Source organism: Octodon degus, unplaced genomic scaffold (assembly GCF_000260255.1).
Source record: "Octodon degus isolate 3935 unplaced genomic scaffold, OctDeg1.0 scaffold00049, whole genome shotgun sequence".
NCBI classification, from domain to species: Eukaryota; Metazoa; Chordata; class Mammalia; order Rodentia; family Octodontidae; genus Octodon; species Octodon degus.
Genome location: NW_004524625.1, coordinates 2,133,511 through 2,140,857, shown reverse-complemented (window position 1 = coordinate 2,140,857; position 7,347 = coordinate 2,133,511). Strand labels below are relative to the sequence as shown.

The window sequence follows — 7,347 nt, the reverse complement described above, 5'->3', positions numbered from 1 at the left end:
TATACAAAATAGTTAGGATAAATTTACAGCTACTTTCGCTTAATTCAGTGAGAAGAAAAAAGTGTACTAACAGTATTTGGACAGAATATCCTGTCTGCTTCTTGTACTCTGGATAACCACTAAGAAGATAACAATGTACGGTGTATTGACTATCAAAACTGTCCTATTAATCAGCTGTGAAACTGTCTCATTCATATTTATTTCTCAATAAAAAAATAAATATAAAAAATGGTTTTCCTAAAATATCATCCTAGCTGTACCCCTTCTTGTCTTAAAACCCTTCAGTGGATCCCGTAAGTGTAAGCTCATGAGCAAGGTTTCCAAGGTTCTCCCAATCTCTGCTGCCACCATTCTAAGCTCATATTCCTCCCCTGGACGTGCTCACTCTCCATTCCAGCCACGCTCCGAGCTTTATCATGTTCAGGCTCAGTAGGTGGCAAGTCTTACAAATGTCTGTGTGTGTAGCCCATCAGCTAAGAATGATTTCTGCATTCAAAAAATTTGAAAAAGAATGTGTTACACATGGAAATTATGTGAAATTCCAATTTTAGCATCATAAGTAAAAGTTTACTGAAAGACAGCCACGCTCATTTTGTCTTTATATTATTTATGGCTACTTTCCTTCTATGATAGCAGAGCTATAGTTATGAGTTATGATAGTTATAATTACATGGACAACAAAGTTTAAAATATTTACTATCTGAACTCCTATAGAAAAAGCTTATAGACCTCTGTTCTAGCTGCTCTGGCTACTTAAAGTTAGGTTCAAATTTGCTTTCCATGCAATTAAGGGCAGCTCAAAGAAATGAATAATTTTAGAATCACAGGCCATGGAACGTAGGAGCTGGTCCGGTATTCAGAAGGGAAGACTTATGTCCCACAGAGGGCAAGTATTTGTCCCAGGAGGCATACCAAGACTAGAAACCAGGATATCTTCTTATCTTCTGACTGCCAGGAGAGCTTTCTGGTTAAACATTTTTCAAATTTATAAGTAGAGATGGAAATCATATAAAGTTAAGTTTTTCTACATTGATCCCTGAATAATTATATTCTGGACCGTTCCCTCTTGGACACTCTTTCTGACAAACAAGGACAGAAGATTTCTAACCTGGCCACTATATCTGCTGAGTCACATCAAGTTTTATTACACATCAAAGTATTCATTACTGTGAACTACAAATTCAGAATATTTGACAGGTTTATCCTTTTTGTTAGGGAATCTTTGCAAATCATAGGAGAAATGGAAACAAATGACTAGTCCAGAGATGTCCTTTTCTCATTTATATTTGGCATCCTAAATTTATTCTGTTCTCTTTTGTAAATACATTCCCTTGGGTAAAGCTGAGGCTACTGGATAAATAATTAAATAATCATCATCAGATGCTATCAAACTATAAAGTAGGATATCCAAAAAATCAACCATCATCAACTCTTAAATCTAAGCTGGTCAGCTGTGGGGACAGGGCCTGTGGCCATGGCCAATGGGATTTGGAATGATAGTGGAGAGAAGACAAGATACTTGGCACAATGCACAGCACGCAGATTTCAATGGCTACTCTCTGAAAAAAATAAAAGAACAAATAAGTAAGAGTTCTTAAGAGGCTCTTAGGCCCGAAGGTCAGGGAAACAGCCCCTTACGTGGCTAGAGCATCTCGGACCATTTCCCACCGTCTGCATAAAATCTACTACAAAATGTTTCTTAAACATAATGCCAAAGTCCACCAGTTCTTGTAAATTTACTCTACCTCAATTTTATTGGACTCTGAAGAGCTTTGCTTCTGGGACAAGTCTGGAGACCATTTCTGTCCCAAATCATAGTAAATTTCTGTTTTCTTCAATGTGACTCAAAATCACAGGAAAAGTTAGCATTATGTTCAATATAGCATTCTTTAAGAATGCAAAGATAAAGTCTATTTTAGGTCATTTCAAGAAGCTAAAAAGTTTTTAAAGTGGCATATAAACTCTCTCAGCCACTAACTCTCAAAAAGTTCAAGCCTTGTGGAAGGTTTCTCTTCCTGAAAAGGCCAAGTTAAGTGAAGCTTGTATGAAGGATGGCTGACCCTTGGTGCCTACAGATTAAGTCATTTAAGCAGATAATTTGGATAATTTTACTGCTAATTTCTGCTGGTGTTTTGAAAGGAGCAGTTAATACTTATTTTTTTTCTTATTGTTCTTATTTTATTTCTTTTTAATTTCCCATAACTTTTTTGGCAGTTTTTTTGTTTTGTTTTAAACCAATTTTGAACAGTTATGTCTAGTAACCTTAACAACTAATTTGAAGATAAAATGCAATACAGCAACCACTGTTGAATTCCTGTTACTTTGTTTAGTGAAATTTTATGTCATTTCTATTACTGTTTTTCATATTGCTATTTTGTATTCTTTAAAAACAAACATATTTAAAATAAATAAATAAACCTATTAGAAAAAAAGTTACCAGCTCTGTGAGACCAATCCCAAGGCTCATGACACACAGACACTTGGCTAAGGTGAGGACTGGCACTGCCTTATCATAAGGCCAACATGTGGGGGAGTCCACTGTATAGTGGGAAAGAGTCTGGCAGGTGCCATCCCCACTCCAGACTCTCCCTTTTGTTCTCTACTCTCCACGTACACAGTGACTCTCAGGTTGTGACACAATCTTTATTCGGTGTGTGTGTGTGTGTGTGTGTGTGCATTTGCTTGTGAGTGGCTAGCTCAATCCACCCTGGGGAAGGGGCTGGCACAGCATGTGGTGCCAGGGATGGAAGTGCGGTCCCTGCACACTTGCCTAAGCTTGCTTAAGCAGTAGCTTTAGATCGCTGAGCATTCTCATGGCCCACAAGCTTTATTCTTTTGACAAAAGTGGCTAGCAAATCTTCATGAAAGTTGAAGAAGTAATTAGGTAGAAGTATGAGGACATGCATAGGAAATGTAGAACTATATCAATATTTAATTGAGAAGCAAGCCTAAAATGTAAGCAAACTTTTATGAATTACAAAGTATAGGGCTTGGAGAACAGTTGTGGATGCGAATATATGAGAGTCTGCTATAGAATTCATGGAAGCCCTATTTTGTTTCATCCGTATCTCTGGGGCCATGGGCCAGGACTATGGTCTGTGCTACCCCTCCCCCCTGGACTGATCCAACTAATTCAGACCATGCCTGGTCTTTGAAGTCTGTTCATAATGCCTTTGGTTTTGCTGGTTTGGTCTGCTGCACCTTGCTTTTAATCTCTAAGGCTCCCCATGCTTACTGGATCCAGAGTGCCCCTCAAGCTCTTCCTCCTAAGATAGTCTGTCTAAACTCATTCTTCCATATAGATTCTCTTGAACACAAATGATCCTTGGCATTCCTTTCCCATGATGTACCATGGCCAAAGATGTCATCAATTTGCAACCATGACCACCATCACCATCATCACCCACCACCACTACCTTTGCTATTATCACCCCAACCCCACTACCACCACCACCACCACCACCACCACCACCACCACCACACCCACTGCTCTCCCAAGGACCAAAGATGAAGCAATGGCCTGGCTGAAGAGGCTGAGAGACTTTCTTAAAAGTTAGACTCAGTAGGGAACTCCAAACTCATTACTAAAGGTGAACAGGTGGGCACCCCAAATTCCCTACCTCCAACTTACTTCCAATAACTTAAAGTCTCCATATTTCACGTAGATTGTCTTGATGCCATTAAATGCCAGCTCCAGTTCCTTTAAGGCTGGAAATGTATGAAATACCTCTACATGGGAAAAAGGAAGAAACAGTCAGCAGCTCATAAAGAATTTAAAATATTAACAATGACCATTCACTGGGTCCCTACAGGGTCAGGCCAGGCACTGTGGGAAGGTGTGTTACATACATAGATCTAAATCTCTAAAAGCACTCAAAAATAGGAATCACCACTACTATAGCAGAAGAAATGGTAGTTCAGCCAGGCTAAGTGATTTTCTAGAAATGGAAATGTGGGTAAGTAGAAGAACCAAGAATTAAATCTAAGTTGGTCCAAGTATAAAGCCCATTTGAAATATTTCTGTTATCAGTTCTACCTCCTCTCTCCCCCTTTCCCTCTTGTTCTCCCTTTCCTTCTTTGTTTCTTCTCCTTTTCCCTCTTCTCCCTACCTCTTCTAGACATCCAGAGATTAAACTCAGAGCTTAAACATGTTAGACAAATACTTTACCACTGAGCTATACACCCATCCCATCTTTATTATTTTTGATTATAGAAAATAACCATGCTCACCAAAAAAGTTCAACATTAATACCAATAACCCAAAACAACTATTAAACATTTAATGTATAACATTACAAATATTTTCCTATTAAAATACACATACTTCTTTTTGAAAAAATGGAATGACAGATATGGTGGTGTATGGCTGTGTTTGTAGCACTCTTGGAGGCTGAGGCAGGAGGATTATAAGTTTTAGTCTAGTTAGGGCAACGTGTGAGGGCCCTGGGTTCAATTCCCAGTGTAATCTATATATATATATATTGTGTTATGATTTTTTACCCCTAGTATTATAGCATGAAAATTATTCCATGTTAAAAGCAGATAGATCTAATATCTTAATTACGTTCTACGGCATAGCCATCCTTCATTTATTCATTTCCCTATTGGTAGCTCATAGGCAATGTGGGTAAAAGGTAATCAAATATTTTCCCCTCTGCATGACAACTGGTCTTTGGGTAACCTTTTTTAGACCTGTTTCCTTGGTAACCAGGAACAAGTGCAATGGCAACTGTATTATCAAAAAAATATTGCTTGTGGTAAAAAATGACCCAGATTAGTAAGTTATATCTCAGATAGGGGAAAATTATAAATAAATTATAAACAATTGAAGGGGGCGTTCCCTGGTATGCTCTGATTGCTTTAATGAAATGCATCCTTCATGGGAACTCTAGGAGCTGCGCTTCTCTAGCGGGTAATGAGGTTTCAAAGCTAGGGTGGCTCCTATATCTACCCTATTAGGAGTCATACTGTCTTGGATCTGAGGTGACAAATGTGGAGGGGCTCAAGAGAATGACTCACGAATGGCAGTGAGGACGCCTCTAAAGAGACGCAATACCTCTGGGACCCTGTGTGGAATAACTGGGAGCCTTCTAAGAGAACCTGGTGTGCGGTGTGGCTATGGCAGGCTTGAGTCAGAATGCTCAACAAAATCTCATGAAAGACTGTTTCAGGCCTGGGCATCTCAGGATGTTTCCAATGAACTTTCTTGTACAAGAGTGTTTCCACCAAGTAAGTTCCTAGAAGTAGAACTACTGGATTATAATGAGTATTTTATGTCTTGAAGGACAATGTCAAAATGACTTCCAAGATTTCATACACTAATTTATCCTATTTCCATCAGTTAAACACAGAGTATCCACCTCCATATGAATGTGGGACATCATCACTCTTCTCCATTTTTGCCAATATTTGGGATGTACAAAATACTATCTTGGAGCTGCTCTAAGGATCAATGATGCTGAGCATCTTTTCAGACACCTACTGGCCTTTGTAGATCAAGCCAATACTCCTGAAAGGCCACATATACCAGATGCTTTTTCAAAAATACCTATTAGACTCAATTCAACAAAACACATCAATTTCCCGCCTGCCCTGCTTCCTCAAGTGTCTTATTTTAGTGAGTTTTCTCTCTGTTCTTCCCTTTCCCAACAGTCTCACAGGTTGCTCAGTCCTGTGATTTCTTCCTCCTGCCGAATCTCTTTTAATCTCTTTCACTCTGCTACAACCTGCTCAGGCAACCTGCTCTACAACCCTGCTCAGGCATCATCTACTCCCTAGAAAACTGAAACCACCTCCTAGTAGCCTGGCTCCCACCGTCTTCTCTTTCAATGGATCCCTGTGTCAGTTGTTCCTCTATTTAAAAGTCTTTCAAAGTTGTCTTTTGACTGCCAGATTATATTCAAGTCACATAAAGCCCTTGTAGATTGAGGCCGTGCCTCCTTTAGTCTGAATTCTCCCTCACATAAATGTCTTGTAAAAACACCAAGGCTCTTCTTTCTCCCTAGCCAGGTACCGTAGTTCTGCATCTGTTCTGTTGCCCTGAAATGCCTTCCTACCTTCTACTTCCTTATTTCTATTCTATCTTCTTTCTTTCTTTCCGAAATATGGATTCACTATGTAGTCCAGGCTAGCCTGCCTCAGCTTCCTGAATGCTGGAATCACAGGCATAGTCCATCACACTCACCTCTATTCATTTGCTGGTGTTAGCTTAGGTGTTTCTCTACTCACAAGTTCCTCCTGACTCCCTGGCACATGTTGAAGTCCTACTTATATGCTTAGGCTTTCCTCAATTCCCTCTATTACTGTTTACTCTGTCTTTGCCTGCTTTACTACTTCCCACCAAATCACAAACTCACCAGAGCAAGAACTGGACACTTTAAGGCCAAGTTGTCATACAGCCAAAAAACCAACAGGGGGCACTGTGAATTTGCTGAAAAACTAAGAAGGCTTCCTGCACCTCTAGGACTGTTCATACACTTAAGCATCTATCTCATCTGCATCTGCAAAGCAGCCTACAAGGGCTGGGGAGATAGCTCAGTAAAATAAGTGCTTGCCTGGCAAGCACAAGGTCCTGAGTTCAATCCTGGGTACCACAAAAAAAAAAAAAAAAAAAAAAAAGAAGTAGCCTGCAAGTGGAGGTAGAAGGGAATGGCCCTATTTTCACAGAAAGAAGCAGGAGCTCACGGAGAAAGGTGCTAAGTAGATAGCATCACCGCGGGGCTGCAGGGCTGATTGCTCTCCAGCCCGCAGCCTGATGCACGCTGCAGTACAGACCCTGGATGGGTAAACAGACAAATTGGAACACAAGCGACTGACTGTGCTGCCAGGAGGCAGATGACAGTTTCAAGTAGAAAATGCTCACCTAGTGGCAGCAGATTTTCTGAAGCATTGATATAAACCACGGAATGAAAATGCTTGAAGTCCTTTTCCTTTGCCTATAGGAAGGCATTTCAGAAAAGAAAAGGAAAAAAAGAAATACACAAGATTAGTTCATGCCTGCAAACTAAAGACTTAAAGGGATAAGAGACATCTGTAACACAAGAGCAGCCTTGTGTTGAAGGCTGGAAGAGCTTTTCTGCTTTTTTCCGATTAGAAACTAAGTTACATGTGCAGAAAAGCACAGTGAATGAGATATAGAGATTTATGTAACTATTATTCAGCTTATAATAAATATGAATATTTTGCTGTCTTTGCTTGGAATTTCACCATTCACCTTTTACATCTCTTTCCCCACCTTGGTAACAAATGTCTTTTAACTAGTAATTATGATTCCCACTTCCCACTCCTGTTTTTAACTTGTAATATATATATATATATATATGTGTGTGTGTGTGTGTGTGTGTGTGT

General features: G+C 39.6%; 1 protein-coding gene across 1 annotated transcript in view; it reads right to left on the bottom strand.

Moving 5' to 3' along the window:
* The window catches only part of Xrra1 (X-ray radiation resistance associated 1), a 57,651-nt gene extending 50,720 nt beyond the window's left edge, over nt 1-6,931 (bottom strand). The window contains exons 1-2 of the mRNA XM_023716726.1: nt 6,863-6,931; nt 3,632-3,729 (exon numbers count right to left, since the gene is read on the bottom strand). The gene's annotated coding sequence lies outside the window, so the exon portion shown is untranslated. The remainder of the gene's footprint in view (nt 1-3,631; nt 3,730-6,862) is intronic.
* Between the last annotated feature and the right edge of the window lie 416 nt (nt 6,932-7,347).